Raw genomic sequence first — 20658 nt, forward strand, 5'->3', positions numbered from 1 at the left:
TCCAGTCTAGTAGATTTAGTTGTCTGTAGGAAATAAAACACATTTACAGTCTAGTAGATTTAGTTGTCAATAGGAAATGACAAGACATTTACAGTCTAGTAGATTTAGTTGTTAGGAAATGACAACACATTTACAGTCTAGTAGATTTAGTTGTCTATTGGAAATGACTGACATTTACAGTCTAGTAGATTTAGTTGTCAATAGGAAATGACAACACATTTACAGTCTAGTAGATTTAGTTGTTAGGAAATGAAAACACATTTACAGTGTAGAAGATTTAGTTGTCTATAGGAAATGACAACATTTACAGTCTAGTAGATTTAGTTGTCTATAGGAAATGCCAACACATTTACAGTCTAGTAGATTTAGTTGTCTATAGGAAATGACAACACATTTACAGTCTAGTAGACAACACATTTACATTAGATTTAGTTGTCTATAGGAAATGCCAACACATTTACAGTCTAGTAGATTTAGTTTAGAAATGACAAGACATTTACAGTAGTAATATAGGAAATGACAAGACATTTACAGTCTAGTAGATTTAGTTGTCTATAGGAAAATGACAACACATTTCCAGTCTAGTAGATTTAGTAGATTTACAGTCTAGTAGATTTAGTTGTCAATAGGAAATGACAACACATTTACAGTGTAGTAGATTTAGTTGTCTATAGGAAATGACAACACATTTACAGTCTAGTAGATTTAGTTGTCTATAGGAAATGACATCACATTTACAGTCCAGTAGATTTAGTTGTCTATAGGAAATGACAACACATTTACAGTCTAGTGGATTTAGTTGTCAATAGGAAATGACAACACATTTACATTGTAGTAGATTTAGTTGTCTATAGGAAATGACAACATATTTACAATCTAGTGGATTTACTTGTCAATAGGAAATGACAAGACATTTATCATCTAGTAGATTTAGTGGTCTACAGGAAATGCCAACACATTTACAGTCTAGTAGATGTAGTGATCTACAGGAAATGCCAACACATTTCCAGTCTAGTAGATTTAGTTGTCAATAGGAAATGACAACACATTTACAGTGTAGTAGATTTTGTTGTAAATATGAAATGACAAGACATTTACAGTCTAGTAGATTTAGTTGTCTATAGGAAATGCCAACACATTTACAGTCTAGTAGATTTAGTTGTCTATAGGAAATGACAACACATTTACAGTCTAGTAGATTTAGTTGTCAATAGGAAATGACAACACATTTACAGTCTAGTAGATTTAGTTGTCAATAGGAAATGACAACACATTTACAGTCTAGTAGATTTAGTTGTCTGTAGGAAATGACAACACATTTACAGTCTAGTAGATTTAGTTGTCTATAGGAAATGACAACACATTTACAGTCTAGTAGATTTAGTTGTCTGTAGGAAATGCCAACACATTTACAGTCTAGTAGATTTAGTTGTCTATAGGAAATGACAACACATTTACAGTCTAGTAGATTTAGTTGACAACACATTTACAGTCTAGTAGATTTAGGAAATGACAACACATTTACAGTCTAGTAGATTTAGTTGTCAATAGGAAATGACAAGACATTTACAGTCTAGTAGATTTAGTATGAAATGACAACACATTTAGATCTATAGGAAATGACAACACATTTACAGTTAGTAGATTTACACATTAGATTTAGTTGTCTATAGGAAATGACAACACATTTACAGTCTAGTAGATTTAGTTGTATATAGGAAATGACAACACATTTACAGTCTAGTAGATTTAGTTGTCTATAGGAAATGACAACACATTTACAGTCAAGTAGATTTAGTTGTCTATAGGAAATGACAACACATTTACAGTGTTGTAGATTTTGTTGTAAATATGAAATGACAAGACATTCACAGTGTAGTAGATTTAGTTGTCTATAGGAAATGACTACACATTTACAGTCTAGTAGATTTAGTAGTCTACAGGAAATGCCAACACATTTACAGTCGAGTAGATTTAGTTTCCTATAGGAAATGACAACACATTTACAGTCTAGTAGATTTAGTTGTCTATAGGAAATGACAACACATTTACAGTCAAGTAGATTTAGTTGTCTATAGGAAATGACAACACATTTACAGTCTAGTAGATTTAGTTGTCTATAGGAAAATGACAATTTACATTTACAGTCTAGTAGATTTAGTTAGTAGATTTAGTTGTCTGTAGGAAATGACAACACATTTACAGTCTAGTAGAGTCTAGAAATGACAAGACATTTACAGTTTAGTAGATTTGTCTATAGGAAATGCCAACACATTTACAGTCTAGTAGATTTAGTTGTCTATAGGAAATGACAACACATTTACAGTCTAGTAGATTTAGATTTAGTTTTCAGTCTAGTAGATTTAGTTGACAACACATTTACAGTCTAGTAGATTTAGGAAATGACAAGACATTTACAGTCTAGTAGATTTAGTTGTTTAGTGAGGAAATGACAACACATTTACAGTCTAGTAGATTTAGTTGTCAATAGGAAATGACAACACATTTACAGTCTAGTAGATTTAGTTGTCAATAGGAAATGACAAGACATTTACAGTCTAGTAGATTTAGTTGTCTAAAGGAAATGACAACACATTTACAGTCGAGTAGATTTAGTTGTCTATAGGAAATGACAACACATTTACAGTCTAGTAGATTTAGTTGTCAATAGGAAATGACAACACATTTACAGTGTAGTAGATTTAGTAGTCTATAGGAAATGACAACACATTTACAGTGTAGTAGATTTAGTTGTCTATAGGAAATGACAACACATTTACAGTCTAGTAGATTTAGTTGTCTATAGGAAATGACAACACATTTACAGTCTAGTAGATTTAGTTGTCTATAGGAAATGACAACACATTTACAGTCTAGTAGATTTAGTTGTTTAGGAAATGACAACACATTTACAGTCTAGTAGATTTAGTTGTTTAGGTTGACAACACATTTACAGTAGTAGATTTAATAGGAAAAACAACACATTTACAGTCTAGTAGATTTAGTTGTCAATAGGAAATGACAACACATTTACAGTCTAGTAGATTTAGTTGTCTAGTAGATAGGAAATGACAACACATTTACAGTCTAGTAGATTTAGTTGTCATAGGAAATGACAGACATTTACAGTCTAGTAGATTTAGTTGTCTATAGGAAATGACAACACATTTACAGTGTAGTAGATTTAGTTGTCTATAGGAAATGACAACACATTTACAGTCTAGTAGATTTAGTTGTCTATAGGAAATGACAACACATTTACAGTCTAGTAGATTTAGTTGTCTATAGGAAATGACAACACATTTACAGTCTAGTAGATTTAGTTGTCTATAGGAAATGACATTTACAAGTAGATTTAGTTGTCAGTGACAACACATTTAGATTTAGATTTAGTCTATAGGAAATGACAAACACATTTACAGTCTAGTAGATTTAGTTGTCTGTAGGAAATGAAAAGACATTTATAGTCTAGTAGATTTAGTTGTCAATAGGAAATGACAACACATTTACAGTGTAGTAGATTTAGTTGTAAATAGGAAATGACAACACATTTACAGTCTAGTAGATTTAGTTGTCTATAGGAAATGACCAACACATTTACAGTCTAGTAGATAGGAAATGACAAGACACATTTACAGTCTAGTAGATTTAGTTGTCTATAGGAAATGACAACACACAGTCTAGTAGATTTAGTTGTCTGTAGGAAATGACAACACATTTACAGTCTAGTAGATTTAGTTGTCTATAGGAAATGACAACACATTTACAGTCTAGTAGATTTAGTTGTCTATAGGAAATGACAACACATTTACAGTCTAGTAGATTTAGTTGTCAATAGGAAATGACAACACATTTACAGTCTAGTAGATTTAGTTGTCTATAGGAAATGACAACACATTTACAGTCTAGTAGATTTAGTTGTCTATAGGAAATGACAACACATTTACAGTCTAGTAGATTTAGTTGTCAATAGGAAATGACAACACATTTACAGTCTAGTAGATTTAGTTGTCAATAGGAAATGACAACACATTTACAGTGTAGTAGATTTTGTTGTAAATATGAAATGACAAGACATTTACAGTCTAGTAGATTTAGTTGTCATTTACAGTCTAGTAGATTTAGTTGTCAATAGGAAATGACAACACATTTACAGTGTAGTAGATTTAGTTGTCTATAGGAAATGCCAACACATTTACAGTCTAGTAGATTTAGTTGTCAATAGGAAATGACAACACATTTACAGTGTAGTAGATTTAGTTGTCTATAGGAAATGCCAACACATTTACAGTCTAGTAGATTTAGTTGTCTATAGGAAATGACAACACATTTACAGTCTAGTAGATTTAGTTGTCTATAGGAAATGACAACACATTTACAGTCTAGTAGATTTAGTTGTCTATAGGAAATGACAACACATTTACAGTCTAGTAGATTTAGTTGTCTGTAGGAAATGACAACACATTTACAGTCTAGTAGATTTAGTTGTCAATAGGAAATGACAACACATTTACAGTCTAGTAGATTTAGTTGTCTATAGGAAATGACAACACATTTACAGTCTAGTAGATTTAGTTGTCTGTAGGAAATGACAAGACATTTACAGTCTAGTAGATTTAGTTGTCAATAGGAAATGACAACACATTTACAGTCTAGTAGATTTAGTTGTCAATAGGAAATGACAACACATTTACAGTCTAGTAGATTTAGTTGTCAATAGGAAATGACAACACATTTACAGTCTAGTAGATTTAGTTGTCTATAGGAAATGCCAACACATTTACAGTCTAGTAGATTTAGTTGTCAATAGGAAATGACAAGACATTTACAGTCTAGTAGATTTAGTTGTCTATAGGAAATGCCAACACATTTACAGTCGAGTAGATTTAGTTGTCAATAGGAAATGACAAGACACTTAGAGTCTAGTAGATTTAGTTGTCTGTAGGAAATGACAACACATTTTCAGTCTAGAAGATTTAGTTGTCTGTAGGAAATGCCAACACATTTACAGTCTAGTAGATTTGGTTTTCTATAGGAAATGACAACACATTTACATTGTAGTAGATTTAGTTGTAGTTCTACAGGGAATGACAACATATTTACAGTCTAGTAGATTTAATTGTCTGTAGGAAATGGCAACACATTTACAGTCTAGTAGATTTAGTTGTCAATAGGAAATGACAACACATTTACAGTCTAGTAGATTTAGTTGTCTATAGGAAATGACAACACATTTACAGTCTAGTAGATTTAGTTGTCTATAGGAAATGACAACACATTTTCAGTCGAGAAGATTTAGTTGTCTATTGGAAATGCTGACAAATTTACAGTCTAGTAGATTTAGTTGTCAATAGGAAATGCCAACACATTTATCGTCTAGTAGATTTAGTTGTCTGTAGGAAATGAAAACACATTTTCAATCGAGAAGATGTAGTTGTCTATTGGAAATGCTGACAAATTTACAGTTTAGTAGATTTAGTTGTCTATAGGAAATGCCAACACATTTACAGTCTAGTAGATTTAGTTGTCTATAGGAAATGACAACACATTTACAGTCTAGTAACATTTTAGTTGTCATAGGAAATGACAACACATTTACAGTCTAGTAGATTTAGTTGTAAATATGAAATGACAAGACATTTACAGTCTAGTAGATTTAGATAGGAAATCAACACATTATAGTTGATAGGAAAATATCACACATTTCCAGTCTAGTAGATTTAGTTGTCTATAGGAAATGCCAACACATTTACAGTCTAGTAGATTTAGTTGTCAATAGGAAATGACAACACATTTACAGTGTAGTAGATTTAGTTGTCTATAGGAAATGACAAGACATTTACAGTCTAGTAGATTTAGTTGTTATAGGAAATGTCATATTTTCAGTAGAAAGTTGTCTGTACAACACATTTACAGTCTAGTAGATTTAGTTGTCAATAGGAAATGACAACACATTTACAGTGTAGTAGATTTAGTTGTCTATAGGAAATGACAACACATTTACAGTCTAGTAGATTTTTATAGGAAATGACAAGACATTTATCATCTAGTAGATTTAGTGGTCTACAAGAAATGCCAACACATTTACAGTCTAGTAGATTTAGTTGTCTATAGGAAATGACAACACATTTACAGTCTAGTAGATTTAGTTGTCAATAGGAAATGACAAGACATTTACAGTCTAGTAGATTTAGTTGTCTATAGGAAATGACAACACATTTACAGTCTAGTAGATTTAGTTGTCTATAGGAAATGACAACACATTTACAGTCTAGTAGATTTAGTTGTCAATAGGAAATGACAAGACATTTACAGTCTAGTAGATTTAGTTGTCTATAGGAAATGACAACACATTTACAGTCTAGTAGATTTAGTTGTCTGTAGGAAATGCCAACACATTTACAGTCTAGTAGATTTGGTTTTCTATAGGAAATGACAACACATTTACATTGTAGTAGATTTAGTTGTCTACAGGGAATGACAACATATTTACAGTCTGGTAGATTTAGTTGTCTATAGGAAATATCAAAACATTTCCAGTCTAGTAGATTTAGTTGTCTGTAGGAAATGCCAACACATTTACAGTCTAGTAGATTTAGTTGTCAATAGGAAATGACAAGACATTTACTGTCTAGTAGATTTAGTTGTCTATAGGAAATGACTTCACATTTTCAGTCGAGAAGATTTAGTTGTCTATTGGAAATGCTGACAAATGTACAGTTTAGTAGATTTAGTTTTCTATAGGAAATGACAACACATTTACATTGTAGTAGATTTAGTTGTCTATAGGAAATGACAACACATTTACAGTCTAGTAGATTTAGTTGTCTATAGGAAATGACAACACATTTGCAGTGTAGTAGATTTAGTTGTCTATAGGAAATGACAAAACATTTACACTGTAGTAGATTTAGTAGTCTATAGGAAATGACAACACATTTACAGTCTAGTAGATTTAGTTGTCTATAGGAAATGACAACACATTTACAGTCTAGTAGATTTAGTTGTAAATATGAAATGACAAGACATTTACAGTCTAGTAGATTTAGTTGTCTATAGGAAATGACAACACATTTACAGTCTAGTAGATTTAGTAGTCTATAGGAAATGCCAACACATTTACAGTCTAGTAGATTTAGTTGTCTATAGGAAATGACAACACATTTACAGTCTAGTAGATTTAGTTGTCTATAGGAAATGACAACACATTTACAGTCTAGTAGATTTAGTTGTCTATAGGAAATGACTTCACATTTTCAGTCGAGAAGATTTAGTTGTCTATTGGAAATGCTGACAAATGTACAGTTTAGTAGATTTGGTTTTCTATAGGAATTGACAACACATTTATCGTCTAGTAGATTTAGTTGTCTGTAGGAAATGAAAACACATTTTCAATCGAGAAGATGTAGTTGTCTATTGGAAATGCTGACAAATTTACAGTTTAGTAGATTGAGTGGTCTATGGGAAATGCCAACACATTTACAGTCTAGTAGATTTAGTTGTCTATAGGAAATGACAACACATTTACAGTCTAGTAGATTTAGTTGTCTATAGGAAATGCCAACACATTTACAGTCTAGTAGATTTAGTTGTAAATATGAAATGACAAGACATTTACAGTCTAGTAGATTTAGTTGTCTATAGGAAATGCCAACACATTTACAGTCTAGTAGATTTATTTTTCTGTAGAAAATGACAACACATTTACACTGTAGTAGATTTAGTTGTCTGTAGGAAATGACAAGACATTTACAGTCTAGTAGATTTAGTTGTATATTGGAAATGCTGACATATTTTCAGTAGAGAAGATTTAGTTGTCTGTAGGAAATGCCAACACATTCACAGTCTAGTAGATTTAGTTGTCAATAGGAAATGACAACACATTTACATTGTAGTAGATTTAGTTGTCTATAGGAAATGACAACATATTTACAATCTAGTGGATTTACTTGTCAATAGGAAATGACAAGACATTTATCATCTAGTAGATTTAGTGGTCTACAAGAAATGCCAACACATTTACAGTCTAGTAGATGTAGTGATCTACAGGAAATGCCAACACATTTCCAGTCTAGTAGATTTAGTTGTCAATAGGAAATGACAAGACATTTACAGTCTAGTAGATTTAGTTGTCTGTAGGAAATGCCAACACATTTACAGTCTAGTAGATTTAGTTGTCTATAGGAAATTCCAAAACATTTACAGTCGAGTAGATTTAGTTGTCAATAGGAAATGACAAGACATTTACAGTCTAGTAGATTTAGTTGTCTATAGGAAATGAAACAACACATTTACAGTCGAGTAGATTTAGATTTACAGTTAGTAGATTTAGTTGTCAATAGGAAATGACAACACATTTACAGTCTAGTAGATTTAGTTGTCAATATGAAATGACAAGACATTTACAGTCTAGTAGATTTAGTTGTCTATAGGAAATTCCAACACATTTACAGTCTAGTAGATTTAGTTGTCAATAGGAAATGACAACACATTTACAGTCTAGTAGATTTAGTTGTCTATAGGAAATGCCAACACATTTACAGTCTAGTAGATTTAGTTGTCAATAGGAAATGACAAGACATTTACAGTCTAGTAGATTTAGTTGTCTATAGGAAATGACACATTTCCAGTCTAGTAGATTTAGTTGTCTGTAGGAAATTAAAAGACATTTACAGTCTAGTAGATTTAGTTGTCAATAGGAAATGACAACACATTTACAGTCTAGTAGATTTAGTTGTAAATATGAAATGACAAGACATTTACAGTCTAGTAGATTTAGTTGTCTATAGGAAATAACAACACATTTACAGTCTAGTAGATTTAGTTGTCAATAGGAAATGACAACACATTTACAGTCTAGTAGATTTAGTTGTCTATAGGAAATGCCAACACATTTACAGTCTAGTAGATTTAGTTGTCTATAGGAAAAGAAAACACATTTACAGTCTAGTAGATTTAGTTGTCTATAGGAAATGACAACACATTTACAGTCTAGTAGATTTAGTTGTCTATAGGAAATGACAACACATTTACAGTCTAGTAGATTTAGTTGTCAATAGGAAATTCCAACACATTTACAGTCTAGTAGATTTAGTTGTCTATAGGAAATGACAACACATTTACAGTCTAGTAGATTTAGTAGTCTATAGGAAATGACAACACATTTACAGTCTAGTAGATTTAGTTGTCTATAGGAAATGACAACACATTTACAGTCTAGTAGATTTAGTTGTCAATAGGAAATGACAACACATTTACAGTCTAGTAGATTTAGTTGTCAATAGGAAATGACAACACATTTACAGTCTAGTAGATTTAGTTGTCAATAGGAAATTCCAACACATTTACAGTCTAGTAGATTTAGTTGTCAATAGGAAATGACAAGACACTTAGAGTCTAGTAGATGTAGTTGTCTATAGGAATTGCCATCACATTTACAGTCTAGTAGATTTAGTTGTCAATAGGAAATGACAAGACATTTACAGTCTAGTAGATTTAGTTGTCTATAGGAAATGACAACACATTTACAGTCTAGTAGATTTAGTTGTCAATAGGAAATGACAACACATTTACAGTCTAGTAGATTTAGTTGTCTATAGGAAATGACAACATATTTACAGTCTAGTAGATTTAGTTGTCTATAGGAAATGACAACACATTTACAGTAGATTTAGTAGATTTTTAGTTGTCTATAGGAAATGACAACACATTTACAGTCTAGTAGATTTAGTTGTCAATAGGAAATGACAACACATTTACAGTCTAGTAGATTTAGTTGTCTATAGGAAATGACAACACATTTACAGTCTAGTAGATTTAGTTGTCTATAGGAAATGACAACACATTTACAGTCTAGTAGATTTAGTTGTCAATAGGAAATGACAACACATTTACAGTCTAGTAGATTTAGTTGTCTGTAGGAAATGACAACACATTTACAGTCTAGTAGATTTAGTTGTCAATAGGAAATGACAACACATTTACAGTCTAGTAGATTTAGTTGTCTATAGGAAATGACAACACATTTACAGTCTAGTAGATTTAGTTGTCTATAGGAAATGACAAGACATTTACAGTCTAGTAGATTTAGTTGTCTATAGGAAATGACAACACATTTACAGTCTAGTAGATTTATAGGAAATGACAACACATTTACAGTCTAGTAGATTTAGTTGTCTATAGGAAATGACAACACACAGTCTAGTAGATTTAGTTGTCTATAGGAAATGACAACACATTTACAGTCTAGTAGATTTAGTTGTCTATAGGAAATGACAAACATTTACTAGTAGATTTACAGTCTAGTAGATTTAGTTGTCTATAGGAAATAACAACACATTTACAGTCTAGTAGATTTAGTTGTCAATAGGAAATGCCAACACATTTACAGTCTAGTAGATTTAGTTGTCTATAGGAAATGAAATGACAACACATTTACAGTCTAGTAGATTTAGTTGTCTATAGGAAATGACAACACATTTACAGTTGTCTATAGAAATGACAACACATTTACAGTCTAGTAGATTTAGTTGTCTGTAGGAAATGCCAACACATTTACAGTCTAGTAGATTTAGTTGTCTATAGGAAATGACAACACATTTACAGTGTTGTAGATTTAGTTGTAAATATGAAATGACAAGACATTCACAGTGTAGTAGATTTAGTTGTCTATAGGAAATGACAACACATTTACAGTCTAGTAGATTTAGTTGTCTGTAGGAAATGCCAACACATTTACAGTCTAGTAGATTTAGTTGTCAATAGGAAATGACAACACATTTACAGTGTAGTAGATTTAGTTGTCTATAGGAAATGACAAGACATTTACAGTCTAGTAGATTTAGTTGTATAGGAATTGAATCTGACATAAGTAAATAGTAGTCTAGTAGATTTAGTTGTCAATAGGAAATGACAACACATTTACAGTCTAGTAGATTTAGTTGTCAATAGGAAATGACAACACATTTACAGTCTAGTAGATTTAGTTGTCTATAGGAAATGACAACACATTTACAGTCAGTTGTTTGACAGTCTAGTAGATTTAGTTGTTGAAATGCCAACACATTTACAGTCTAGTAGATTTAGTTGTCTATAGGAAATGCCAACACATTTACAGTCTAGTAGATTTAGTTGTCTATAGGAAATGACAACACATTTACAGTCTAGTAGATTTAGTTGTCTTTAGAAATGACAACACATAGTTAGTTGTCAGTCATTTAGTAGATTTAATAGGAAATGACAACACATTTACAGTCTAGTAGATTTAGTTGTCAATATAGGAAATGACAAGACACAGTTTAGATTTAGTCTAGTTTAGTTGTCTATAGGAAATGACAACACATTTACAGTCTAGTAGATTTAGTTGTCTGTAGGAAATGCCAACACATTTACAGTCTAGTAGATTTAGTTGTCTATAGGAAATGACAACACATTTACAGTCTAGTAGATTTAGTTGTCTATAGGAAATGACAACACATTTACAAGTAGATTTAGTTGTCATACACATTTACAGTCTAGTAGATTTAGTTGTCTATAGGAAATGACAACACATTTACAGTCTAGTAGATTTAGTTGTCAATAGGAAATGACAACACATTTACAGTCTAGTAGATTTAGTTGTCTATAGGAAATGACAACACATTTACAGTCTAGTAGATTTAGTTGTCTATAGGAAATGACAAACATTTACATTAGTAGATTTAGTTGTCTATAGGAAATGACAACACATTTACAGTGTAGTAGATTTAGTTGTCTATAGGAAATGACAACACATTTACAGTCTAGTAGATTTAGTTGTCTATAGGAAATGACAACACATTTACAGTCTAGTAGACAACACATTTACAGTCTAGTAGATTTAGTTGTAAATATGAAATGACAAGACATTTACAGTCTAGTAGATTTAGTTGTCTATAGGAAATTCCAACACATTTACAGTCTAGTAGATTTAGTTGTCTATAGGAAATGCCAACACATTTACAGTCTAGTAGATTTAGTTGTCTATAGGAAATGACAACACATTTACAGTCTAGTAGATTTAGTTGTCTATAGGAAATGCCAACACATTTACAGTCTAGTAGATTTAGTTGTCTATAGGAAATGACAACACATTTACAGTCTAGTAGATTTAGTTGTCTATAGGAAATGACAACACATTTCCAGTCTAGTAGATTTAGTTGTCTATAGGAAATGACAATACATTTACAGTCTAGTAGATTTAGTTGTCTTAGGAAATGAAACACACAGTCTAGTTTTAGAAGAAATGGAAATGCTGACATTTACAGTCTAGTAGATTTAGTTGTCTATAGGAAATGCCAACACATTTACAGTCTAGTAGATTTAGTTGTCTATAGGAAATGACAACACATTTACAGTCTAGTAGATTTAGTTGTCTTAGGAAATGCCAACACATTTACAGTCTAGTAGATTTAGGAAATGAAATGACACATTTACAGTCTAGTAGATTTAGTTGTCTATAGGAAATGACAACACATTTACAGTCTAGTAGATTTAGTTGTCTATAGGAAATGACAAACATTTACATTTGACAAGACAGTCTAGTAGATTTAGTTGTCTATAGGAAATGACACACACAGTAGTAGTAGATTTAGTTGTCTGTAGGAAATGCCAACACATTCACAGTCTAGTAGATTTAGTTGTCAATAGGAAATGACAACACATTTACATTGTAGTAGATTTAGTTGTCTATAGGAAATGACAACATATTTACAATCTAGTGGATTTACTTGTCAATAGGAAATGACAAGACATTTATCATCTAGTAGATTTAGTGGTCTACAGGAAATGCCAACACATTTACAGTCTAGTAGATTTAGTTGTCAATAGGAAATGACAACACATTTACAGTCTAGTAGATTTAGTTGTAGATTTAGTTGTATAGGAAATGACAAGACATTTACAGTCTAGTAGATTTAATAGGAAATGCCAACACATTTACAGTCTAGTAGATTTAGTTGTCTATAGGAAATGACAACACATTTACAGTCTAGTAGATTTAGTTGTCATTAGGAAATTGCCAACACATTTACAGTCTAGTAGATTTAGTTGTCTATAGGAAATTCCAAAACATTTACAGTCGAGTAGATTTAGTTGTCTATAGGAAATGACAACACATTTACAGTCTAGTAGATTTAGTTGTCTATAGGAAATGCTGACAAATGTACAGTTTAGTAGATTTGGTTTTCTATAGGAATTGACAACACATTTACATTGTAGTAGATTTAGTTGTCTATAGGAAATGACAAGACATTTACAGTCTAGTAGATTTAGTTGTCTGTAGGAAATTCCAACACATTTACAGTCGAGTAGATTTAATTGTCTGTAGGAAATGACAACACATTTCCAGTCTAGTAGATTTAGTTGTCTATAGGAAATGCCAACACATTTACAGCCTAGTAGATTTAGTTGTCTATAGGAAATGACAAGACATTTAGAGTCTAGTAGATTTAGTTGTCTATAGGAAATGCCAACACATTTCCAGTCTAGTAGATTTAGTTGTCTGTAGGAAATGAAAAGACATTTATAGTCTAGTAGATTTAGTTGTCAATAGGAAATGACAACACATTTACAGTGTAGTAGATTTAGTTGTCAATAGGAAATGACAACACATTTACAGTCTAGTAGATTTAGTTGTCTATAGGAAATGCCAACACATTTACAGTCTAGTAGATTTAGTTGTCAATAGGAAATGACAACACATTTACAGTCTAGTAGATTTAGTTGTCTATAGGAAATAACAACACATTTACAGTCTAGTAGATTTAGTTGTCTGTAGGAAATGAAAAGACATTTATAGTCTAGTAGATTTAGTTGTCAATAGGAAATGACAACACATTTACAGTGTAGTAGATTTAGTTGTCTATAGGAAATGACAACACATTTACAGTCTAGTAGATTTAGTTGTCAATAGGAAATGACAACACATTTACAGTCTAGTAGATTTAGTTGTCTATAGGAAATGACAACACATTTACAGTCTAGTAGATTTAGTTGTCAATAGGAAATGACAACACATTTACAGTCTAGTAGATTTAGTTGTCTATAGGAAATGACAACACATTTACAGTCTAGTAGATTTAGTTGTCAATAGGAAATGACAACACATTTACAGTCTAGTAGATTTAGTTGTCAATAGGAAATAACAACACATTTACAGTCGAGTAGATTTAGTTGTCAATAGGAAATGACAACACATTTACAGTCTAGTAGATTTAGTTGTCAATAGGAAATGACAAGACATTTACAGTCTAGTAGATTTAGTTGTCTATAGGAATTGCCATCACATTTACAGTCCAGTAGATTTAGTTGTCTATAGGAAATGACAACACATTTACAGTCTAGTAGATTTAGTTGTCTATAGGAAATGACAACACATTTACAGTCTAGTAGATTTAGTTGTCAATAGGAAATGACAACACATTTACAGTCTAGTAGATTTAGTTGTCTAGTAGATATATAGGAAATGACAACACATTTACAGTCTAGTAGATTTAGTTGTCTATAGGAAATGACAACACATTTACAGTCTAGTAGATTTAGTTGTCAATAGGAAATGACAACACATTTACAGTCTAGTAGATTTAGTTGTCTATAGGAAATGACAACACATTTACAGTCTAGTAGATTTAGTTGTCTATAGGAAATGCCAACACATTTACAGTCTAGTAGATTTAGTTGTCTATAGGAAATGACAACACATTTACAGTCTAGTAGATTTAGTTGTAAATATGAAATGACAAGACATTTACAGTCTAGTAGATTTAGTTGTCTATAGGAAATGACAACACATTTACAGTCTAGTAGATTTAGTTGTCTATAGGAAATGACAACACATTTACAGTCTAGTAGATTTAGTTGTCTATAGGAAATGTAGATTAGTAGATTTAGTCTATAGGAAATGACAACACATTTACAGTCTAGTAGATTTAGTTGTCAATAGGAAATGACAACACATTTACAGTCTAGTAGATTTAGTTGTCTATAGGAAATGACAACACATTTACAGTCTAGTAGATTTAGTTGTAAATATGAAATGACAAGACATTTACAGTCTAGTAGATTTAGTTGTCTATAGGAAATGACAACACATTTACAGTCTAGTAGATTTAGTTGTCTATAGGAAATGACAACACATTTACAGTCTAGTAGATTTAGTTGTCTATAGGAAATGACAACACATTTACAGTCTAGTAGATTTAGTTGTCAATAGGAAATGACAACACATTTACAGTCTAGTAGATTTAGTTGTCAATAGGAAATGACAAGACATTTACAGTCTAGTAGATTTAGTTGTCAGTAGGAAATGACAACACATTTAAGTCTAGTAGATTTAGTTGTCTATAGGAAATGCAACACATTTACAGTCTAGTAGATTTAGTTGTCACATTTACAGTAGATTTAATGACAACACATTTACAGTCTAGTAGATTTAGTTGTCTATAGGAAATGACAACACATTTACAGTCTAGTAGATTTAGTTGTCTATAGGAAATGACAACACATTTACAGTCTAGTAGATTTAGTTGTCTATAGGAAATGATTTAGTTGTCAACACATTTACAGTCTAGTAGATTTAGTTGTCAATAGGAAATGACAACACATTTACAGTCTAGTAGATTTAGTTGTCAATAGGAAATGACAACACATTTACAGTCTAGTAGATTTAGATGTAGTTGTCTAGTTAGGAAATGCTGACAAATTTACAGTTTAGTAGATTTAGTTGTCTATAGGAAATGACAACACATTTACAGTTAGTAGATTTAGTTTTCTATAGGAAATGACAACACATTTACAGTCTAGTAGATTTAGTTGTCTATAGGAAATGACAACACATTTACAGTCTAGTAGATTTAGTTGTAAATATGAAATGACAAGACATTTACAGTCTAGTAGATTTAGATTTAGTTTCTATAGGAAATGACAACACATTTACAGTCTAGTAGATTTAGTTGTCTGTAGGAAATGCCAACACATTTACAGTCTAGTAGATTTAGTTGTCAATAGGAAATGACAACACATTTACAGTGTAGTAGATTTAGTTGTCTATAGGAAATGACAAGACATTTACCAGTCTAGTAGATTTAGTTGTTGTCACACATTTACAGTAGAAGATTTATAGGAAAAACAACACATTTACAGTCTAGTAGATTTAGTTGTCAATAGGAAATGACAACACATTTACAGTCTAGTAGATTTAGTTGTCTATAGGAAATGACAACACATTTACAGTCTAGTAATTTAGTTGTCAATAGGAAATGACAAGACATTTACAGTCTAGTAGATTTAGTTGTTACAGGAAATGACAACACATTTACAGTAGATTTAGTTGTCTATAGGAAATGACAAAACATTTCCAGTCTAGTAGATTTAGTTGTCTGTAGGAAATGCCAACACATTTACAGTCTAGTAGATTTAATTGTCTATAGGAAATGACAAGACATTTACCGTCTAGTAGATTTAGTTGTCTACAGGAAATGACTTCACATTTTCAGTCGAGAAGATTTAGTTGTCTATTGGAAATGCTGACAAATTTACAGTCTAGTAGATTTAGTTGTCAATAGGAAATGCCAACACATTTATCGTCTAGTAGATTTAGTTGTCTGTAGGAAATGAAAACACATTTTATAGAAATGTACAACACATTTACAGTTTAGTAGATTGAGTGGTCTATGGGAAATGCCAACACACTTACAGCCTAGTAGATTTGGTTTTCTATAGGAAATGACAACACATTTACAGTCTAGTAGCATTAGAGGTCTATAGGAAATGCCAACACATTTACAGTCTAGTAGATTTAGTTTTAAATATGAAATGACAAGACATTTACAGTCTAGTAGATTTAGATTTCTATAGGAAATATCGACACATTTCCAGTCTAGTAGATTTAGTTGTCTATAGGAAATGCCAACACATTTACAGTCTAGTAGATTTAGTTGTCAATAGGAAATGACAACACATTTACATTGTAGTAGATTTAGTTGTCTATAGGAAATGACAACACATTTACAGTCTAGTAGATTTAGTTGTCTATAGGAAATGACAACACATTTACAGTCTAGTAGATTTAGTTGTCTATAGGAAATGCCAACACATTTACAGTCTAGTAGATTTAGTTGTCAATAGGAAATGACAACACATTTACAGTCTAGTAGATTTAGTTGTCTATAGGAAATGACAACACATTTACAGTCTAGTAGATTTAGTTGTCAATAGGAAATGACAAGACATTTATCAGTCTAGTAGATTTAGTTGTCTATAGGAAATGCCAACACATTTACAGTCTAGTAGATTTAGTTGTCTATAGGAAATGCCAACACATTTACAGTCTAGTAGATTTAGTTGTCAATAGGAAATGACAACACATTTACAGTCTAGTAGATTTAGTTGTCTATAGGAAATGCCAACACATTTACAGTCTAGTAGATTTAGTTGTCTATAGGAAATGACAACACATTTACAGTCTAGTAGATTTAGTTGTCAATAGGAAATGACAACACATTTACAGTCTAGTAGATTTAGTTGTCTATAGGAAATGACAACACATTTACAGTCTAGTAGATTTAGTTGTCTGTAGGAAATGCCAACACATTTACAGTCTAGTAGATTTAGTTGTCTATAGGAAATGACAACACATTTACAGTCTAGTAGATTTAGTTGTCTATAGGAAATGACAACACATTTACAGTCTAGTAGATTTAGTTGTCTATAGGAAAACAACACATTTCCAGTCTAGTAGATTTAGTTGTCTGTAGGAAATGAAGAGACATTTACAGTCTAGTAGATTTAGTTGTCAATAGGAAATGACAACACATTTACAGTCTAGTAGATTTAGTTGTCTATAGGAAATGAACACATTTACAGTCTAGTAGATTTAGTTGTCTATAGGAAATGACAACACATTTACAGTTTAGTAGATTTAGTCTATAGGAAATGACAACACATTTACAGTCTAGTAGATTTAGTTGTCTATAGGAAATGACAACACATTTACAGTAGTAGATTTAGTTGTCTATAGGAAATGACAACACATTTACAGTCTAGTAGATTTAGTTGTAAATATGAAATGACAAGACATTTACAGTCTAGTAGATTTAGTTGTCTATAGGAAATTCCAACACATTTACAGTCTAGTAGATTTAGTTGTCTGTAGGAAATGCCAACACATTTCCAGTCTAGTAGATTTAGTTGTCTATAGGAAATGCCAACACATTTACAGTCTAGTAGATTTAGTTGTCTATAGGAAATGCCAATCACATTTACAGTCTAGTAGATTTAGTTGTCTATAGGAAATGACTTCACATTTTCAGTCGAGAAGATTTAGTTGTCTATTGGAAATGCTGACAAATGTACAGTTTAGTAGATTTGGTTTTCTATAGGAATTGACAACACATTTACAGTCTAGTAGATTTAGTAGGAAATGACAAACACATTTTCACATCAGAGTAGATTTAGTTGTCTATTTTGGAAATGTCTGACAAATGTACAGTTTAGTAGATTTAGTTGTCTATAGGAAATGACAACACATTTACATTGTAGTAGATTTAGTTGTCTATAGGAAATGACAACACATTTACAGTCTAGTAGATTTAGTTGTCTATAGGAAATGACAACACATTTACAGTCTAGTAGATTTAGTTGTAAATATGAAATGACAAGACATTTACAGTCTAGTAGATTTAATTGTCTGTAGGAAATTCCAAAACATTTACAGTCGAGTAGATTTAATTGTCTGTAGGAAATGCCAACACATTTACAGTCTAGTAGATTTAGTTGTCAATAGGAAATGACAACACATTTACAGTGTAGTAGATTTAGTTGTCTATAGGAAATGACAACACATTTACAGTCTAGTAGATTTAGTTGTTATAGGTTGTAAATAGGAAATGACACATTTACAGTTAGTAGATTTAGTTGTAAATAGGAAAATAGGAAATGACAACACATTTACAGTCTAGTAGATTTAGTTGTCTATAGGAAATGACAACACATTTACAGTCTAGTAGATTTAGTTGTCTATAGGAAATGCTGAAAACATTTACAGATTTAGTAGATTTAGTTGTTATAGGAAATGACAACACATTTACAGTGTAGTAGATTTAGTTGTCTATAGGAAATGACAAGACATTTACAGTCTAGTAGATTTAGTTGTCTTAGGAAATTCCAACACATTTACAGTAGTAGATTTAGTTGTCTATAGGAAATGACAACATTACAGTCTAGTAGATTTAGTTGTCTATAGGAAATGACAACACATTTACAGTCTAGTAGATTTAGTTGTCTATAGGAAATGACACACATTTAGCAGTCTAGTAGAGTAGATTTAGTTGTCATTTCCAGTCTAGTAGAAATGAAAACACATTTACAGTCTAGTAGATTTAGTTGTCAATAGGAAATGACAAGACATTTACAGTCTAGTAGATTTAGTTGTCAATAGGAAATGACAAGACATTTACAGTCTAGTAGATTTAGTTGTCTATAGGAAATGACAACACATTTACAGTCTAGTAGATTTAGTTGTCTATAGGAAATGACAACACATTTACAGTCTAGTAGATTTAGTTGTCAATAGGAAATGACAACACATTTACAGTCTAGTAGATTTAGTTGTTTAGGAAATGACAACACATTTACATTTACAGTCTAGTAGATTTAGTTGTATGTAGGAAATGGCAAGACATTTCCAGTCTAGTAGATTTAGTTGTCAATAGGAAATGACAACACATTTACAGTCTAGTAGATTTAGTTGTCAATAGGAAATGACAACACATTTACAGTCTAGTAGATTTAGTTGTCAATAGGAAATGACAACACATTTACAGTGTAGTAGATTTAGTTGTAAATATGAAATGACAAGACATTTACAGTCTAGTAGATTTAGTTGTCTATAGGAAATGACAACACATTTACAGTCTAGTAGATTTAGTTGTTGAAATCACATATAGAAAAGTTGACAATAGGAAATGACATTTACAGTCTAGTAGATTTAGTGGTCTATAGGAAAGGCCAACACATTTACAGTCTAGTAGATTTAGTGCTCTATAGGAAATGCCAACACATTTACAGTCTAGTAGATTTAGTTGTCTGTAGGAAATGACAACACATTTACCGTCTAGTAGATTTAGTGGTAAATATGAAATGACAAGACATTTACAGTCTAGTAGATTTAGTTGTCTGTAGGAAATGCCAACACATTTACAGTCTAGTAGATTTAGTTGTCTATAGGAAATAACAACACATTTCCAGTCTAGTAGATTTAGATTTAGTTGTCTATAGGAAATGCTAACACATTTACAGTCTAGTAGATTTAGTGGTCTATAGGAAATGACAACACATTTACATTGTAGTAGATTTAGTTTTCTATAGGAAATGCCAACACATTTAAAGTCTAGTAGATTTAGTTGTCAATAGGAAATGACAACACATTTACAGTGTAGTAGATTTAGTTGTCAATAGGAAATTCCAACACATTTACAGTCTAGTAGATTTAGTTGTCTGTAGGAAATGACAACACATTTACAGTCTAGTAGATTTAGTTGTCAATAGGAAATGACAACACATTTACAGTCTAGTAGATTTAGTTGTCTATAGGAAATGACAACACATTTACAGTCTAGTAGATTTAGTTGTCTATAGGAAATG

Source organism: Oncorhynchus tshawytscha, unplaced genomic scaffold (genome assembly GCF_018296145.1).
Source record: "Oncorhynchus tshawytscha isolate Ot180627B unplaced genomic scaffold, Otsh_v2.0 Un_contig_4965_pilon_pilon, whole genome shotgun sequence".
In the NCBI taxonomy this organism is placed as follows: Eukaryota; Metazoa; Chordata; class Actinopteri; order Salmoniformes; family Salmonidae; genus Oncorhynchus; species Oncorhynchus tshawytscha.